Below are 21,529 nucleotides of genomic sequence, written 5' to 3' on the forward strand. Positions count from 1 at the left end.
GACACATTTATTTCACAAAAAGAAGAGGTTGATAGCCATGAACAAATTCCTGCTAATTCCAACTACCATAGATCAAAAGATAGATTTATAGAGCAATATGTGGAGAGGCAATCTATTGATCTAATGTGTATGTTTGATGACATTAATTATTTTAATGATTTTGCTAAATATGATCAGTATGATGATAATTATGCTCTTCAAATCTAAACTAACTTTACAAAGAAATCAGAAACTAGTTTGTGAAATAAAGAAATTCAATTTCAGCAGCTTGAAAATAGTGATCATCTTATTCATATCAGCTATGAAAGTGAGGAAGAAAGTGCACAAAATTTGAAAATAAGTGAGGCTTCTTTGCCTCTTTGTTTTGCTTCATTTTATTTCATCAGAGAAAACTTTAAAGCAATAAAAACTCAACAGTCTTTAGGTATTGATATTGACAGAAAAGAAGACAATGAAAATCTTAATCAGGATTCTTTAGTTTCACAAGTGCAGTTATCAAATTCTATTGAGACATCTGATCAGATGAAACAGGAAAGTTCTATACCACTATGTTTTGAATCATTTCAGTTTTCAAAGGAAATATGGTATAATATCTCCAAAGAAAAGGATGAACAACATGCAGAAATCCATGAAGTCCCATTAAAACCCATATGTAATAGGTTGTAGCAATCCTTCCACGTATTTAATGATCCAATAGCTGATATGTTAGATGATGAATGCAATCATAATTTTTATCCATTAAATAACTATGAGAGTCAAAATCAAGACGATAAAGGTTTCACCAGACAGACATTTCAATCAATAGAAATATCATCACAAACCTTATCTAAAAATCTGTAGGGTGATAAAGATGAAAATGACATTTCACTTTCATGGCATGGAGGCCATCCAGAAAAATTGTACAGTTGCTTAGATTAGTTAAACATTAGTGTATATATCTTGGAAGATCCTTCTGTACAGTTTCTAGAGTCAACAAAGGAAATCAAGTCTTTCCTTATCTTCTCATTTGTTGAAAATGTTATAATTGATTTTAGAATCTTAGTTTTGATCACAAAAAAGCAAATGCAGCAAAATACATCAAACTACATAATGCTTGAATGGTTGCATTGGTTGTTTCATTTTAACTAACTAGCAGTTGAACAACTGATTAGAGTAAGTAGGTAGGAATGCAGTTTATTTTAGTTTTCAGTTTTCAGCAAGTTATGAAATAATTCATTAGAAGTTGAAGCCCGAAGAGAAGGTCCTAAAGATCTTCATGATCTATTAGTTTGGTTTGAGAATTGCGGTACCTTCTTTAAGTTTCCGATTAGATTTCAGTTTGCAGAAAAGGGTGTATTTTCAATTCAAGAGTTTCAGTCATAGAGATTATACAACAAAGAATATACATGTTTGGGATTGGCCCAACAGATCAGGCTACTAGTTGACGGTGTTATTGTTATCTCACAGGAAGATGCCATCCTCATGTGGAGCCACTGTTAGGGTCCTATAATAATAGGATTCATAATTTTGAATTGACTATGGTCAGCATTGTAATATTGTACATACCTTTGCTTTCTGCAAATGTATTCCCCAATTAAAAGAAGTAAAGAGGGTATGTCATAAAAGAACAATCAAAGGAAAAAAAGAAACAAAGATAAAAAAAAAGTAAAAATTATGAACCCCACAAAAAGAGATAAAAATAGATCATGAAAGTGTGAAAATTAAAATGCCACTACTATTTTACTTGTTCTGCAAATAATGATTATGTGTAGCATGTTTAAAATACCATAATCCATGATAAGTCAAACAGCTTAATCTTTACTTTTCATGCTTTAAATTTAATGTCTATAGATAGAGAATAAAGATCTAGCCAAACAGTTTAATCTTGGCAAATTAATAGTTAAAATAGAGAATGATAGGGAGATCAATAGTTTAACCTGAGCTCTTGGATGAAATAAGGTTTGAAGTAGTTAGTTTCATGTTTCAAAGAAAAATGAATAAGGGTTTGCAAGCTCAAATGCACCCATGTAAATAAGGAATAAAACGTTAAAATAACAGACGGGTAGGTACAATCAATTTTTACAATCATGAATAAACATCATTTGGCATATTACTAATTTCCCTCCCCACAATGTGCTCCAGTACTAAAATCCTTCAGTCATAAAGGTTCAAATCATTTCTCTGACTTTTGGTGGGACCAAACCCTTAGCTTAATGACTCATGGACATCAAGTATGGGATTCCACCTTATTGAAACCCTTCTCATTCATGAAAACACCCCTTTCCCTTTACATCACTCATTTTACCCTACAAAATCCCCTTTTCCTAAGTGTAAAACACATTTTTCCTAGGAAAGGTAAAACCCACTTAACTAATTCCCCTCTCATTCAAAATACTCAAAAACCCACAAAAATTTCTTTTATCCTAAGTATAAGTGTTAAATGTTGATATTGGGCCACCATATTAAAGAAATTCAAGCCAAACATCATATTTTAAATTATGCTTACTATATTTTACATTCCACGCATTCATTTCATATTAACGTACTAACCTAACTTATTAGCCCCCCAATATACCCTTTTCTCGTATTAAATAACTCCTTCATGTATAATATCCAAACCCCTATTTAATTAAAAACTACAGTTTCATCCCCCGCATTGTTTAAATTAACTCCCCGCTTCATATTTCCCCAACATAAACCTATTAACCCACCAACTCTTGGTGTCGTTAAAGAAAACCCCACAATTCTTCACCCTCATTTCCCTCTGTGTAGCTTCACCGTGCAACAGTTGTTAGATCTCTCACCCCCAAACCTGACGATGCGCATCCATATTGCGCTCACTCCCTTTCCGACCTCTATCAGCCTAAGAGCACATGAGATTTGTGGTTTTGCTTGGGCCCTATTTTGCTGTGTGTCAGCCTCTGGCATAGATCGCATTCCCTCAGGGAAATATCGCCCGCCTGACAAAAGTGGTCTGATGGCCTCAAAAACCACCTCCCCGCCCAACGCGAAAACTGTCCACTATTCATAAAATACTTTCCCTTCCAAAATATAACTGTTTCCCTTTAAAAGGCCGAGAAGCCCCATTTCATCCTTTTTCACTCATTTTTCTATAAAAACTCAGCAATACGTTTGTGACACCCTGAGCCTCTGCGACCAAAATTCATTGTCGTCTACTGCCCGAAGAAGCTCCGGACGCCCAATTTGAGCATCCAGTTCACATCTACAACCATTGTACCCTCTGAAATCACCATTCACACCAATTTGCAGGCCAATTCACCAATTTTCAGGTATTTTGAGAAAAAACCAGAACAACCCTCTCATTTGAAAATGTATAATAAAAATCAAAAGGTTACAGTGAAAGTCAAAAAAGCATAGTAAAAGGAAAAAGATAAATTAGCTAGATGAAAGAGTATCAATAAAAGTGTATCATATTGAAAAATCAAAGTTAATAAAAGCAGCCAGCGGGAAGACAAACACCATGGAAGACAGTTACAAAGCATACAGATAAAATAAATTCATGTCAAAGTGAAGATAGATGAAAAAATAGAGCAATCAAGGTAAACAGTAAAAGTAAACATGGAGGCAGTAAGGGTTAAACAGAGATGAAAAAACTTTCACTAGCAAAAATGAAGTTTATTGAAAGTAAAGGTAAAAACAGTTAAAAGAAAAGTAAGGTTAAAAGATGAAATCAGAGCAGGAATGGTACATTTTCTAGAAATGTCATGTTTAAAGTCATAATTTTGCAGAAACTATTGTGGCCAAGCCAAGATGAACTTTTAGAAGCTGGAGGAGGTTTGTGTTCCTAGAAGGCCAATCTACAAAAACAAATATCTCATGTTTTTCACAGGTATTACAAAAATGGATATAAATGCATATCTTCACAGCCTATTTTTCGGACTGTGCAAAGTCCTGTTTTTGACATCTTTTTGTAGAGAATATTGTGAACAGATGGAGTTGAAGTTTGGGAAACTAAAATATGTTTATCTCCATAGCATACTTATATACAATAAAATCTTTCACTTTTTACATATCTATTTCGGATTGAGAGATAAAAAGGTATCATTGGACCCTAATGTTGCAGAATTTCTGGGGCAGAATGCACAAAGGAAGGAGGTAGTTAGTGACTTGGAAGCCTCATCATCAATTAAGAGTTGCTATCAGATTTGAATTTCTCTTCTTTGTCACCATCAATCCATAAATATAGTGCCAAATAGATTCATTAGTTTTGAGTTTCATTTATTTAAGTTCTATTAATGTAAAACAATTTGAGATATTTGTAAAACCAATCTTGATATTTTTTCAAGATATTTCAGTTTAGAATTTGTATAAATACTTCTTCATTTGAAGTATTTTGGTGTGGATTATTTTACATTTGTAGAGTTATTTTGATCTGAAAACCTAAGGGTGATTTTACCATTTTCAAGTCAACAGACTGGAGCAAGTAATAAAAGCATTTTGCTACAGGATTCATGAGATGAGCTATTTACAGTGAAGTATCTTCTTTTTTTGATCTTGTTACCTTCTTATGTGTTTCATAATCTTAAATTTGTTCTAAATTTGAATGAATTAACTGGATATATCACTCAAAAAAAAATTAAGTACACTCTGTTTTGCACAGTTATTCATTTACATGTTTTCCTCTAATACCCAGATTTGAGAACCCTTAATTGCTCTCCCATCCTGGTTGACTTCTTTCATTCCTTCCAAAGTCCGACCTAGGGAACCCTTAATTTCTCCCTAGATCCAATTTTAAAGTATTTCACCATTTATCCTTTGATATCTGTAGTAACTCATCTATCTTTCCCTGTAGACACTGTTTTTAGAACTAAATCTAGTCTTGTTTGTCTAACATTTGACTCCATAGCCCAATGGTAAAAGAAAACCTCTTTTCATCTAAGTAAAGTGATCCCACCAGCCAATTTCTAACCAAAACCAAAGTGCAAACAATAACTAGCCTAAAATCATCTTAACTAAAGCAAAGTTAAATTATAAAGAGAGAGCCCTCTCTGAGCATCAGGAAGGCCAGGTCCTGATCTCCAAAAGTGGTTTATGGTTACCTTTGACTTTTCTTTCTTCATTAACTTCAAAAGAAATATCAGAGTGATAGCAGGCACCACCTAGCCCTCCTTGCCATGTTTCATTTCAATGTACTGCGACATGTCAATCATTTTCTACTGAATCATAATTCCAAAGCACAATTTGCACCTACAATGTATCCATTCCTTATGGAAGACACGTCATCATTTCAACATCATCCATAGAGGAAAATTTCTAACTCATCACATTAAAAAGGTCCCAATAAAATTTTAAAATTATCATTTCCTAATAAGCCTATTTCATGTCATGTTGCACCCAAACTGAAAGCGATACATATATACAGAACTTAGGGAAAAAACTCTTCAACACAGATTAATAATAATCAAGGTTAATTAGTAGCAATTACTATAATTAACGGTTAAGCCATGGAATAAAGAATATATTAATTTTGCGTGGAAAACAAGTGTTTTCATCATTTAATGTTAAAAGCAGTCTACCAATAGGACGTGGATTTTCATGTCAGTTGGATATGTTGAATGTTTATGGCATTTAAATAGGACAAAGGTTTATATTGAATGTTACTGAAATTACAAATTGTCTCATACATTCGACTAATCCCGAAATTATATTCTTCATGGTCCATGATTCAAACTATATAAATTTTATAGGCCACACATCATGGGAAAATAGACAAAGGAAGTCTAGAGAACTTAGCAACAAGTGTTAGAAGATGTGGATGATAAGAATTTGAATGCCAACTTATTCTCAGATGTTGTTGTTTCAAAAGGAGAAATCAACAACTTTTCTTCGCACAACATATATAAGAAATTTGAGAATGAAGCCCAGGGTAGCTTAGAGGAGGAAGATTCAAACAAAATCAAAGAAATTGGAATTCTTAATACCACTCTTTGCAGAATTTCCAAGTCTACTCTGCATTGGAGGGAAATTGTTTAATTCACTTTTCTAAGAGTGCCAATATATTAAATTCTCTTAAGAAGGCATTCACAATAATATTTCTGGAAATGTCTTCTTTATTAGAAGTGGGAAGACCACGTTGATCTTCTTTAACCTTTTCAAGAGCATCTTGGAATTGTTCATCTGTGATTGACCAATCAGAACTTTCCCAGAAAGATGGGATACTGAACCGTTGAAAATACTTACACTTTTCTTTTAACTCAACATAATTCTCTTGGATCTAGACATTTCCTTGTTCATTCCTTCCTAGGAATTTTTCTTATTTTTTATTAATAAGATGGACATAATACATTTATCTCTGCTTGGAGAACCAAGGAGCTTGATATATTCCTCACTCAATATATTGAGAAAACTAATAATTTGATCAACTTCATTTAGCTTCTCCTCTGTTATAGGAGTTATATTTTTCATTTGGATACTTGCATTGGTAATGATTACTTTTTCACTCTGGAGGTGGATATTTACATGAGGTCTTATCTTAAGGATATTTTCATTTATCATAACCTAGAGCTTGTCTTTGGATTTGAGCATAGTGGTTCTTCCCATTGTGGTGTTCTCTATATACTTTGCAAAGAATGTATCTCCTCTTCCTTTCTTTTCATTACGGACTAGACTTCCTCAATGAAATCATCCTTTAAGTTGACTTGATGAGCCTATTTTTTCTTTTATTGTTCTCTTTCCTATTGCTCATTTTCTAATCTCGCATAAATTTACTTTATCTAGGTTGATGTTTCTTGTTGCATCTTGTTGGAGGGAATTCTCAATAGTGATTTTGTATTCCTCTATTTTATTAAGATACCCATTTTCCTTATAATCAAACTCTTTATGAATATATAAACCTATTCTTCCAACTCTTTCAACAATGATTCTTTCATAGTTATTTTATTTTCATCTCTTATAATATTTTTTCATTATTTTCCCTTTGTTGGATAGTGCTAACCAAGTTTGATACTTCGAAATTAGGAGATTTCAATGTTACCTTCAGAAATTTTATATCTTTATCCTTTGAATCTAATATCTTTTTGGTGGTATTTCTATCTTTTGGAATGACATGCATGCTAATTATCATATGCTGTAAATCCTTTATTTTATTGTCCTTTCTTTCAACAGGCTAGAATGGTTTAATTGTGTTTCAACTCTAGCCAAGGTAGCATGTAACTTTCTGTTACTGGTAGTAGACTCCAACAATCTCTTAGCCACTACTTGTCCCATTTGTTTGTGCCACTCTACCATGTATGTATCTGGCACTTGGCTTAAATAAAGATTACGAGTAGTGTTGGAACCAATGATTCCTTTTTCAACATTAGTTCCAGGTTTGATGAAAGTTAAGTTGAAGCTCCTTTGATCAAGATTATTTGTAGAGAGGAACTTGGGACATGTGTATGTAATTTTATTTTCTCCTATGATCACCTTTGTAGCCCATGCCTACTTGGAAATCATCATTATTTCTACCTTTTTCCTTTGTAATTTTCTCATCATTCACACTGGTAGCAATAATCAGTTCCCAACTTGCAAGGATTTTGGGTTGCATATCCTTTACCACATCTTGTACTTGATCGAATAACATTTTACTAGCATTTTGAAAGGAAATGCCTTCATCATCACCATTTATTTCTTTAACTATGCAACCTGACTTATCAATATTTTCTTCACCAACTTTTCTCTTTAAGGAACACTATTGGGAGCTAATACCCATAGTGTCTAGTATTTTCTCAAAACTTATTCTACTCCTTCAGCTGCATGGGACAAGTCCTTTTCAACTGAGCTTGTTTTCACTCATGTTCTTACTAATGTAGTTTTTTTTTTATCCCCTGAAAACTAGAGAGCTCTTTATTCAGATCATGCCATATGTTAGCATTTTCCAACTTTTCAATTTCAGGAATAGGGTCATGTGCATAACATTACAAACCTACACTCCTCCTTAAGTCAAATATTACATGAAATGGATCATACTTATAATATGAAGCTTTTTTCAAACTACATTACAACAAATTTGTTTCAAGTTTTCCAAAAAACCCTAGTTTTAATCATCAAACTCAATAATCCAAAAGGAATTTTAATGATTTCTTTTTTTCTTTCTGAAAGAAAATCAAAATCTTTTACATGTATTTTTTGTCTTGCTACTTGCAAAGCAAAGATCTAAGATGTCACGAAGTTAGTGAGACCATATGGTTATCCTTCAGAACCATATAACAAAATCACAAAGTAATAAGTGTAAATAAGTATTGATCTCCTATATCAATTTCTTAAGTCAATCGCGGGATTTTTTTTAAATCCTTTTCCATTCTACTTGGGGTATCCTCTAACAATATTTTTTGGAGATAAAATGAAAATAAATCAACCCATTTGATACAACCATCCAACACTTTCCACAGTTATAACACTTTCATCCATTTTTTAATTTCCATCTCATTTCCATGTGTATCATTCACATCTATTAGTAGTCCTATGCGGGTGAAATATTCAAGGTGGTAGTATATAAGTAGATGTATAATAGAAACAAAGAGGAATTATTACTTAGATGTATATGCATACTCTAAGCTAGGTAGGGAGGGAATTTTGTTCTTATTTCCCTAATTTTAGTCATTATCTCCCTCAAACACATAAAGGTGCCTTCATCCAATGTAGAGTCATTCGGACACCCAAGGATGATTGTTAAGAGTGAAACCATGACTTGATACATTGGTTTAATCAAAAAAGTTGATATGGTTAATTCCACCTTAGACACTTGGGTGGGATTTTCAACCAAGCCCTGTAAAAAGGCTAATTTCTTATTTCCAATCTAGATTAAGAACTCATCACCTAACTCCTTATCACTGGTATTTTTCCTAGATGTTGGAAATGTCAATATTCTAGGAAGATTTCCTTCAGCTACTTCTAAAAATATTCACCCACTTTTTGGATGGATAATATTTCCAACAGATTGATCAAAATGCTTATCTAGGAGGATTTCCTCAAGCTCAAATCACATACCCATTAAATATGCTTAGAGCAGTCCTTTTTTTGTTAGATAGTTATCTGAGTTGGACAATTCAACATTGGGTTCCAATTTAGCTCTAAGTATACATCAACATTTCTTACATGGGTGTTATAGATCCATTTGGGCACATCAAATCCCAACATTTAGATCAATGTTTTAGGGCTCATCAACCCCTAATTTCAGTTGCTTCACGCCCTAAACAAGTCACCCCTTTGAATTCCTCCTTCCCAGAAGTTTCATGACTTGAAGACATCCAGAAATAGCCTCTAGAGGGACCAGCATAGGTAAGCCCTTGTAAGGGTGCGTTGTAGAGTAGTTGTGTCCACTGCTAGAGTGCTCTACAGAGCACTTAGGCTTCCTTTCACTAGCACTGGGCAAGAATTAGTGAAATTCACATAGGGTTTGGGGAATATTATTATCTTTTGGAGTCATCTATAAGGTCCCTCACTTATCAACTCCTATGGGCTCGAAAATGTATGAGGAATGAGTTAAGGTGCATCCTATCCTCTCATCCCTTCCTCCATGGAACTAATTCTAGGTATGGAAGGCCATTCAATGCCACCATTTATGACAAAACCTCCTTCACCTTCATATAAATTTACCACCCATCTAGGTGATCGGGGGCTTGATTATGTTGAATCGTAAGGAGATAATGCTACTATGAGATTTGGCTTTGAAGCAAGTATTGTAATGTTACAAGTTTTTCATTATTTTGATATGATGTGGATGGGATCCAAGCTGGAGGAATGGCTTTGAGTCAAACCCCAATGGTTGTTAATCCTTCTTCTATCTACTAAAGTGTTTGAACCATTTTCCCATATGTTTGTATTATTTCATAATGCTTACATGTGTGAATTGTATCTGATTCCTTTCACTTATGTTCAATAGATCGTGTGCTTTGATCGATTCTTTGTTTTCTGTTGTGTTTACAAGGTACTTCTCAAGCATATTAAGTACGTGAAGGAGCGACAGGATCGATACAAGGGAGACGAGAGGAAAGTGAAACTACAAGTAGGTCTTCTTATCTTCTCATATTATCTATTGCTTATAGGAAAAGTCTAAAACACTTTAAACGGTTGTTCTAGATATGGCTACTTATCTAGGGAATTAGTATTTATCCGTAGATACCAAATTCTCGAAAATAAATTGGCGACTCCACTGGGGAACTATCACCTTTCCTAGTAGCTTATTCACCTCCTAAGACGTTATTGTAGACCATACTTATGTTCATTGACTGCATTTCAACTCTTTTGCATTGAATGTTAGTCAAAAATTGAGGTTAGATGACTCTTTAGTGGCCTCTCAAGAATCAGCGTAGGCTTGGTCAGGGGACAGTGCTCTGCAGAGCACCCTTGAGTGAGAGACAGTGATCTGCAATGCAATTAGGCCCTATTTGACCTATGTTGATCCACCTTAGGGAAAATTTTCACCTTCGGATTGATTTTTTACCAAATTTCCTCTGTTTGATTGCTTGTTGATTGATTCATGAATGTCATGTCTCAGAAAACAAGTTTCTATCTCCTTGTCTAGCCCTACTTTGAGTCTATTGATTAATGTTTCTTTAATGTTTTCTTTGCCATTATCAATCTATAGTCAAAGCTATATTGTAGTTGATTAATCTTTGTTCGAAAGAAAGTGTCGTAAAGGATTGTTTTCCTTCGAAACAGAACTATCGTAAAAGTCTTCATTCTTATGAAAGATTGATTAATTGTATGTGCATATTTACTTTTGTTCATATTCACATTAAAGAAATCGAGAAGAAAAACATGCATGTTGCATTGAAAAAGCTTGTGTGTTCTCATAGGAATAGTGTAGGGAAATTGCATTAGATTGTGCTCTTTGCTCTTTGTCAAAGATCTAAATGCTCTATCCCTACTAGCTAAGGCTTTCAATGTTTAATTGAATGAAAATAATGCTTATCATATTAGTTTCATTTTAGGAACTGTAAAAATACATCACGTGGTGAACCTTGAAAGAAAAACTATAAAGAATATCAACTTAAAATTTATCTGAATTTACCTAATGGAGCATTGTCACCTAACGAAAAACATTTAGTGGTTCTAGGCTAGAGACGTGTTCCGGCATCATAAAACAAAGAAGTTGTCGCTAACTTGTCTGCAATACATCATGAGTGTGATACCTCATTCCACGTACATGAGTATATCGTAGCTTGTCCACGTACCTTCGGGTATATAGGGTTGTGTTACAGTACGTAAAGTATATGGGAATGCTCTCACTGTGTGGTTTTGCATTAGACATCACCTATACAGACTGGGCCTCCACATACTTTCAGGTATATATGGGAGGACAACACTAGGTTTCTATCCCTCCTTAGGTAACCGAGTCAGCCGCCTTGTACACTGTGATACACCAAACACAGGATTCAGGGAGACTGCATGCATGTACTTCTCGATTCACTTGGAGGTATTCTGCAGTTCGCAGTTGCTTGGAAAACCTTTTGCCTAGATTATCCATCTTTTGTTTTGTTATGTTACTTTTATTAAAATAAAATTAATTGACTGTGGACAACATACTCCATGCTCACTCCTTAGTTGATCTTAGGTTGAGACATATGGTGTTAGGCCCCTATACTACTAGTGTAACCCCTTATTGTTATTAGTACAACACACTTATTATATTGATGTACCCATGTAGTGCCCATATTGTTACTATTGTACCCCATAGAATCCCACTATTGTTATTATTGTTCCCTTACATTATTATTGTTATGTAGGCTCTGATTATGTTATGACCCCTTAGACTCCTATATATAGAAAGGAGGTCTTTTCATTTGTATCATCGAAGAATTGTTCATTTATGTAATGTAAAGGAGGTTGCCCCCTCGAAGAGGCTGAATTCTAAGCCGTTGATCTATCTTTTCTATCTTTCCTTGAGCTGGTTTCATAACATATGGCGACAAATCTAGAGTCCATCGATCAAGGATTTCCTTTTGATGGGAATCCTAGTATATTGGTGCTCCTTATATGGCTACATTATCCCTACCAGGATTTACCATTGGCATACCAGTATGGTTTTTTTCAACCACCTTGGTTCAAAATGTCATGATTTCTCTGCAATCAAGTACTCCTCCAACTGGACAAAATCAACCTCCAGTTGATCCTAAAGTTGACCGTTTTCCTTCTTCCTCAGTTGTTTCTTCCTCCCCTTATTCCTCTTCACCTGGTGAAAGTATTGGTACTAGTAACCAAGTGGCTAAGAAGAAGAAGAAAGGAAAGAAGAAGGAGAAGAAGAAGCAAATTCAACAGAGGGGCAACCAAGCAACCATTGCTTTGAATGCAACATCTGATGAGAAACCGTCCGCCAAGCCTCACAAAGTTCGATATCCATGCAAAATTTGTGCGGGAGACCATATTCTTTGAAATTGTCCTGATATTCCTCAGATCTTAGAAGAATGGTCTTCTCGTTCACATCACCCTGTGTCATCAACTTCTAGAGATCATGCTGCTGACACACCATCAACTAGTGGTAGTAAAGTTCATGGAAAGAAGGGTAAAGTTAAGTTTCTCTGTAGGTTATGTGAAGGGAATCACCCCATTCACCTTTGTCCCTATTTGGATGAAGCCAAAAACGTGTTGGATAATTGTCCTGCTTCACCGCAGTGACTTCCATATGGTCACAGGAAGCTCTCCCTAAATCCTTCACTAGTTGATGAATTGACTGACCAAAATCAACCGTCGGTCAAACCCACTCTCTTTGAAAGTGAATCTTATAAGTCTATACCTGACCCAAATCAACAGGTCAAGGAAACAGTTGACCCAATTTCACCTTTAGTTAATTGTACCTTTCACGAAGAGAGTGAATGTGATACCACTCAAGTTCTTTTTGTTTCTTCAAATTCCAATGAGCTTGGGGGCAGTCCTCCTGTTCCATCAAGACAGGAGGAAAATCCTCCCACTCTCGTAACTCAAGGAGTTAATTCTCCCATTTCTACAGTACCCCCTCCAAGTAGTCTGGTCACTTCCTTCGATTGGAATTGACTGGCAGGATTCCGTATTCCTTCTTATGTGCCTTTCTAGATCATAGTACATGTTTGTAATATGATTATATCTAGCACTATTATAGATGAAGGTGCATCAGTGAGTATCCTTTCCTCAACTACTTGGAAAGTGCTCGGTTTGCCACCGCTTGTGCCTATTACCTAGAATCCATTGGATTTTAACAGAGGAACCAGTCAACCATTAGGGATCCTCCCTCAGTTACCTATTACTTTGGGAGGAAAAATCATTTATCTGAATGTGATGGTCATCCCAGGCCCTTTAGATTAAAATTTGCTTCTTGGGTGTGACTATGTTTATGAGATGGGAGCTATTGTTTCAACACTCTTTCGAGTGATGTGTTTCAAGCATGAAGGCAAAATTGTCACCATTGACCAGCTTTCATTTCCTAGTCCAAATATGGCTTCCAGTCAACCATCTTCCCTAAATGGTCCTTTTGTACCAATGGTATCATCCCTGCCACAGGTTAATTATGTGGCAACCCGTTCTATGCCTACATCAATGGATGATCAATTTTGTGATGTTGTACATTGTGTACTGGGGGCATTAGAACCAGATCTCTCCTTCCAGAGCATTGTTCTCCCATATGATGAGAACCTCTTGGAAGTCATGACCTCTTATGGGTCGTGACAAAGGGTATGAGGATAGTTCCTTGTCTTGTGTCAACCTCATTAAAAAATGAAACAAGGAACATGAGGATAGTTCTTTTACTATGTCAACCTCATTAAAAAGTGAAAAAACTCCCATGAGGATAGTTCCTTGTCTTGTGTCAACCTCGGTTAAAAATGAAACAAAGAGAATGATCATAGTTCCTTGTCTTGTGTCAAGCTCGTTAAAAAATGAAACAAGGAATCTAAGCAAAGTTCCTTGTCTTGTGTCAAGCTCATTACAAAATGAAACAAGGTCCCTTGGAGAAAAGTTTCAAGTCGAGTCTTTGATTAGATCTCGTAAAATTCCAGTCGAGTCTTTCACTTAATCTCATAAAAGAACATTCATTCCATCCACCTAATAGCCACGAGTAGTTTACTTAGGTGAATGTAATGAAGCTTGGGGGCATGCAACTCATCGTAAAGTTAAGTTTCCTTGTAGGTTATGTGAAGGGAATCACCCCATTCACCTTTGTCCCTTTCTGGATGAAGCCAGGAAGGTGTTGGATAACCGTCCTACTTCACTGCAGCGACTTCCATCTGGTTACAGGAGACTCTCCCTTTCATCATGCTAGGAGCATGTAAACCAATCTCAAGCATAGTTCTTTGTTTCAAGCTTGTGTAAAAATGAAATTGAATCCAAGCATAGTTTTTTGTTTCAAGCTTGTGTAAACATGAAACTTAACCCAAGCATAGTTCCCTATGGTTCAATCTTGTATAAAAATGAACCCATTTCCATTTTTCACCCTCTTGATTGCCATTCTATTAGCCTTTTTCATCAGATGAGCCTTGGTTGTTTTCATCCCATCACCACTATCCCTTTGGCTGATCATACGCTTTCACTTGGTTGTTTTACCCTTTTTTGAGGAACAGTTGCAATGAGCGGTCTTATTAGCCAGCCTCTTCACATAAATCAACATGTTTTGAGAAGTTCCAACATCACCAGAACCGATTGGTACCCTAGACACCACTTTTTCCTCAAAGTGGAGTCCTCTTTAAGCTCTTTTCATACTCTCTAAACATGAAAAAATTGTCAAGCGCTTTTCCTTTCCAACTTGTTAACGAATTGGAAATGATATCTCTCTTGTATTATTTTACGCTTTTTCGAGCTTGAGAGATTAATTTATGAAAAAGAACTTGTGGAGTTTTCTTTCTGTCCATTTTCAAACTCTATAAACATGAAAAGGACTGAGTTAACTTTGTCATTAAACTCGTTAAAACATCAAATAGCGACAAACTTGTCCATCTAGACAAGACTGAGTTTCACCTTCGCTAGACTCATTAAAACATAAAATAACGATGGATTCACCCGAAGGGTGAAATTATACAACAAGCATATGTTATCCTCCTGAAGCTTGATAAAAATAAAGAGGTATTGGTCAGCAATGACTAGGGAAAATGGAAAAAGGGGAAAACCACTTTATGGTAGCAGGTCGCTCTTGAACATGACATTTTCGCTCCATCATCGTGACTATCTGGGTTGGGTTATAAGCTTGATGGTTATCACATCGTTGGTATATCATACCATCCATCTCTTTTTTTGGATCAATGCTACCAATTCATTTCAGTGTCGCTAACATGTTCAAGAGAAGTCATTCAGTCAAAATTCATCCTTTTCAATACCATAAACCTTCATTTTTATGACCGCCATTCCTAAACCTTGTGTCGTCAATCAAATTCCATCTCTAAAATTCACTACACTCGTTTCATGTCTTTGATGTGGGATACATCAAGGCCCTCCTATGACGAGTTGCTTCTTGTCGACATTAACTCTTTATCCAAGAAGTTGACTTCGAAACACCCTTCCAGTACCTTGAGGCTTGCATGCATCAATGGTAGGTTTCTCACTTTCGGCGATAGGTATACATCAATGGCCTTCAATCAAAATACTTTGTATGGTGTTCAACATCAAATCATCCATTCACACCATGCAGAATGTACTGCAGTACCTTGAGGATCATTATCATTATCAGTGATTTCTCTCGCATCTGTTAACATCTTACATCATTTGTTGGTAATCAGATGGTGTCTTCCCATGTTCGACTTCAGATAACATATTCACATGGTTAGACTCGTACTTGAGCGAACGATTGAACGATATAAAAGACCTTGGATCTAGTTTCATCCATCTGGGCTGCAATTTTAGGAGTACAAAATCATATGTACAATGGCTTTACATTGACCATCATTCCGATCATGGGTCTATATCTCTAGATGACTATTTATGTACATGTAATGAAAGTTTATAAGTTGAGCATGGGTATGCCTTCCCTAAACAATTCATGTAAAATCAAATATCATGATATATGTATTGTAATTGATGCAGGTCACCTTCCACTTTGATACCTCCTCATCACATCGTAAAGCATTTCATTCAACATTGGCAATTTTCTGACTTCATGCTTTAGGGGGCATCTGTTACAGATCCATTTGGGCACATCAAATCCCAACATTCAAATCAGTGTTTTAGGGCTCATCAAACCCTAATTTAAGTTGCTTGATGCCCTAAACAAGTCACCCCTTTGAATGCCTCCTTCCTAGACAGTTTCATGACTTGAAGACATCCAGAAATAGCCTCTAGAGGGACCACCACAGGTAAGCCCTTGTAAAGGTGCACTACAAAGCAGTTGAGTCCACTGCCAGGGTGCTCTGCAGAGGACTTAGGCTTCCTCTCACTAGCACTGGATGAGAATGAGTGAAATTCACATAGTGTTTGAGGAATATTCTTATCTTTTGGAGTCATCTAAAAGGTTCCCTCACTTATCAACTCTTATGAGCTTGAAAATGGATGAGGAATGCGGTAAGGTGCATCCTATCCTCTCATTCGTTCCTCCATGGAACGAATTCTAAGTATGGAAGGCCATTCAATGCTACCATTTATGACAAAACCTCCTTCACCTTCCTATAAATTGACCACTCATCTAAGTGATCGGGGGCAGCATTATGTTGAATTGTAAGGAGATAATGCTACTATGAGATTTGCCTTTGACGCAAGTATTGTAATGCTACAAGTTTTTCATGCTTTTGATGTGATGTGGATGGTATCCAAGCTAGAGGAATGGCTTTGAGTCAGACACCAATGGTTGTAATTCCTTATTCTATATAATAAAGTGTTTGAACCTTTTTCCCATATGTTTGTATTGTTTCATCATGCTTATATGTGTGAATTGTATCTGATTCCTTTCACTTATATTCAATAGATCGTGAGCTTTGATCAGTTAATTGTTTTATGTTGTGTTTACAGGGTACTTCTCAAGCGTATTAAGTATGGGAAGGAGTGAAAAGATCGATACAAGGGAGACGAGAGGAAAGTGGAACTACATGTAGCTCTTCTTATCTTCTCATATTATCTATTGCTTATAGGAAAAGTCTAAAACACTTTAAATTGTTGTTCTAGATACAACTACTTATCTAGGGAATTAGTATTTATCTGTAGACACCAAATTCTCCAAAACAAATTCAACATAATCCATCCCCTCGTCACTTAGATGAGTGGTTAATTATAGGAAGGTGGAGGTTTTCTACTATCATATTTGGCTTTGAAGCAAGTATTGTAATGCTACAAGTTTGTCATGTTTTTGATGATATGTGGATGGGATCCAAGCTGGAGGAATGTTTTTGAATCAAACATCAATGGTTGTAAATCCTTCTTCTATCTAATAAAGTGTTTGAACCTTTTTCCCATATGTTTTTATTGTTTCATAATGCTTATATGTGTGAATTGTATCTGATTCCTTTCACTTATATTCAATAGATCGTGTGCTTTGATCGGTTCTTTGTTTTTTGTTGTCTTTACAGGGCACTTCTCAAGTGTATTAAGTATGGGAAGGAGCAACATGATCGATACGAGGGATACGAGAGGAAAGAGGAACTACAAGTAGGTCTTCTTATCTTCTCATATTATCTATTGCTTATAGGAAAGTCTAAAACATTTTAAACTGTTGTTCTAGATACAACTATTTATCTAGGTAATTAGTGTTTACCCGTAGATACCAAATTCTCCAAAACAATTGGTGTTGTGAGTTTGTGTTAAAGGGTTGATAAAATCTTCATCTTTCTACTTGATGGGAATGTTAACTTTTACAACTTCTACTTACTATTACAATATGTAGAAAAAGACAACCCAAGGACTTATCCATTTCTAGAGAAATCAAACGAGAGGATTCCTTTAACTATTTCTAGATCATGTGGGTACAAGAAATGATTTATCGATTGTTAAAATCAATTGGAATGATCATGATGGATGGTGCCAGCATAAGCTGACAATACCCACATTATGAAAATAAAATTGCATGTCACTGGTCCCAAGAATTAATCACCTGTTCCATGGTGAAAACCGCCTATCACTACAAGAAAAAAGGACATTGGTGAGAGGTGAAAAATTTCACCATAAGCTCATTGATGACAGTCAAAAGAGCATTTGTCACCAAAAACTGAACGTCACCAAAGGTGGCATCGCCAAAAGTATATGTGTTGTAGTGACATACAAAGTCTGTCACCAATAATGATTTATAATGACGGATAGCAACCGTCACCATTTCATATGAGAAATGGTGATGGACCATAGCCTCTGTCACAAAAAACTGAACGTCACCAAAGGTGGCGTTGCCAAAAGTATAGGTGTTGTGGTGACATTCAAATTTCGTCACCAATAATGATTTATAATGACAGATAGTGACCATCACCATTACATATGTGCAATGGTGATGAACGATATCCTCTGCCACCAAAAACTGAACGTCACCAAAGGTGGTGTCACCAAAAGTATAGGTGTTATGGTGACATTCAAGGTCCGTCACGAATATTTATTATAATGATGGATAGTGACCGTCACCATTTCATATGAACAACAATGATTTATTGTGATGGATCTTTAATGATCGTCACTATTAATGCATATATATATGGTGACGTTCGTTGACCATCACCAAAAGTCGCATTGCCAAAAGTATAGGTGTTGTGGTGACATTCAAGGTCCGTCACGAATAATGATTATAATGATGGACAACAACCATCACCATTTCATATCAACAACAACGATTTATGGTTACGGACCTTTGAGGGTCGTCGCTATTGGTGTGAATATAATGGCATTCGTTGACCATCACCATTTCATATTTTTAGTGAGGGTCGAAAAATGTCACCAAAGCTCATTGGTGATGGTCAAAAGAGCCTCCGCCACCAAAAATTGATCGTCACCATTCCATATGGATGTCAGGGCACGATGGAATCGAACCACCAACCTCTTGCTTGTAAAGCAGGTGCTCTTCCATTAAGCTAGCACCCTTTAAAGAATTATACTTTTAAAAATTAAACCTTGAAACTTCATAAATTGTAAATTCTACAACTTTCAATAAATTAAAGTCTCAGCGATATTTTACTAAACAAGCAAAGTAGCATCGAAGCTACAGTTCCCTACCTAATTGTTATTGAAGTTATGAAAAGTGGATGGAGGGAAAAATAGTTATGTATAAGAGAATCAATATGTTCAGTTGAATACTCAATTAGAAGTGAAACTCTGAAGATATTTATAACCTATAAATGACCTACAACTAACAAATTCACCAAATATTGCAAAGGAAATGTCATAAGTGGATAGCATATGGAAGAAAATGAGGTGGGGACTTGGAACGCTTGTACATCTTGCCGTGCCTTAGCACTTGGCACATATTAGCTTGTTTGGCATGTCTTCTTACTATCTGGCATAGGTTAGCATGCCCTAACATTCCCTAACACACCTTAGCAGTCATGACCTCACAACCAACATTACATTTTTCCATGACTTGGGAACCTTACATTCACTAGAACACCTTGGCACTCTCTCATTGTCATGCCCTCACGAGTGTGACTTAGACTTGGGAATAACTCATGAAGATTCAACATAAAACTCAACAAATGAAAATATACTCACAATATACTCAAATTTAAAAAATGTAAAACAATTCATTCCATGATAAATCCACTTCATAAACATCAAAATAAACAATAATGTAAATAATTAGTATTAAATAGACAAATGTGGAATTTTAGATTTACTTTAAGGTTTAGATACATTATCGTACAAAGTTTCAAAATTTATATGTAGAGTCCAAACACCATGGACCGTGAACTACAGTATGAATTAAGAAAGAAATGTAAACCAACTGACCAACATATTAACCTTTCAGATCTTCATTAGATTCTTGAAAGTGCTCTGAATATTGATGTAAAAAGGAATTATATTATTATACAACTGTAACTCTGATGAAAAGCCTCCTCCATATGAAATCAATTTTTTGAATGATACTAATGAATTTTTATACTTGGTTCTTATCTCTAGGCTGGCTATCGCATCAAACTTGAAAAGAAGTTTAAGACGCACCTAGTACTTGCAAGTCTAATAAAATTGATCGAGTATTAGCAAACAATGAAGACAACTTCCTCCAACCATCTGGCATTTTTTCTTTTTCTTGTCTCCCTTTGCAATCATTGGCTTTATGATGTTTGATGAAGAGGTTAATCGAGCTCCAACTCTTCTTTTACTCTTTCCCTGGCCCAACATAATTGATGTTGGTTCTTTATAATTGGCATTCATCTTTTGACTTTATGGTTCTTTGACAACACTCAATCCATGTATTGTCTTGTAAAATATAAACATGGAGCCCTGATAAAACTTCCCACATAGACCGACCTATGCCCTCAAAACCTTCCTCCTTACAAGCTCTGCATCTTTGTGACATACCTCCCAAGAGGTTAGTTCTCTCTCGATATGTTTTACAAACGTCTTGAAGTCTCCTACATGGAGGCACTCAAACAAGAAAATGCAATTATCCTTATGGAGAAGGAAAATTTCAAGAATGAAAAATCCTAATGGTCCAAATTCATGAAACCCTCTAAAATCTTAGAAAACATCTCTTACTATGTATCTGTCTCACCTTGCATATCAAAAGCATCTCCCAAAGAGTGCAAACATGAAGTCTATTCACAAAATGCACAAGGTCATTGTAAGATATTAGTGAAGAAAAATGGAGGGTTTGCAGTGTATTTACAATGTATAAGCCCTATCTTTTCTGGCAAACATTTGGCATCAATTTTAGGATTTGGGAGTTTCTCTTCATCCTTTTTTCCACTTTAAAATTTAAAATAATGGTTGATCATGGGATCCATCATTAATGATAAAAAGCATTTTGATTTTGGAGAAAATGCTTGCCAAAATCATGAAATGGCCAGAAAATATTTCTGAGGCATTTCTAGCCCGTATTCTAGAATTTCCTCTCCCATAAACATTTCACAAAAGTTTCTCTTGTACAAATACTGGACTATTAAAAAATAAACTTGTATCTTTAAATTAGCTTTATTGTGTAGAAATTCCGGCTGTAAATTAAACTGATTATGCAATGTACTAAAGCAAAATACTTAATCTACTTCTACAATCAAACTTGCGGAAGCTTAATTGATTTTGAGCAAGATCAAATAGAACACATATAACAGAGAAGAAGATTCAGTCACACATGAAACACAGAAGAATACTCTAGGGAAAGCATCAGCGAAAAACCCCGATCTCTGTATTATCATACAAGTGGAAATATGTTCGAATTACACAAAGCTTTAGCTCACAAGCTATCCATCTCTTAGTACAATCCCTCTGCTGCTCAAAGACAGTCAAAGGCTTCTCACAAACCTTCTCCTCTACCCTCCAAGCCTCATATTTTCTTGTGCAGTTTCTCCTGGGGTCCAACGCTGCCACCCGTGTGTAATTACCTCACACACTGCTCACTAACCTTTGAAATAATTGCACAATCTTAAAGGAGACAATTCCTTATGCATGGATGAGTTTCCTATATAGGAAAAATCCTCCAACTGATAGTACATTGTCCCATCATCTGATCTCAACTGGGTCTCTGAATGAACTG

Source organism: Pinus tabuliformis, chromosome 9 (assembly GCF_031772625.1).
Source record: "Pinus tabuliformis cultivar Carrire ecotype Pingquan chromosome 9, CPIR1, whole genome shotgun sequence".
Lineage (NCBI taxonomy): Eukaryota > Viridiplantae > Streptophyta > Pinopsida > Pinales > Pinaceae > Pinus > Pinus tabuliformis.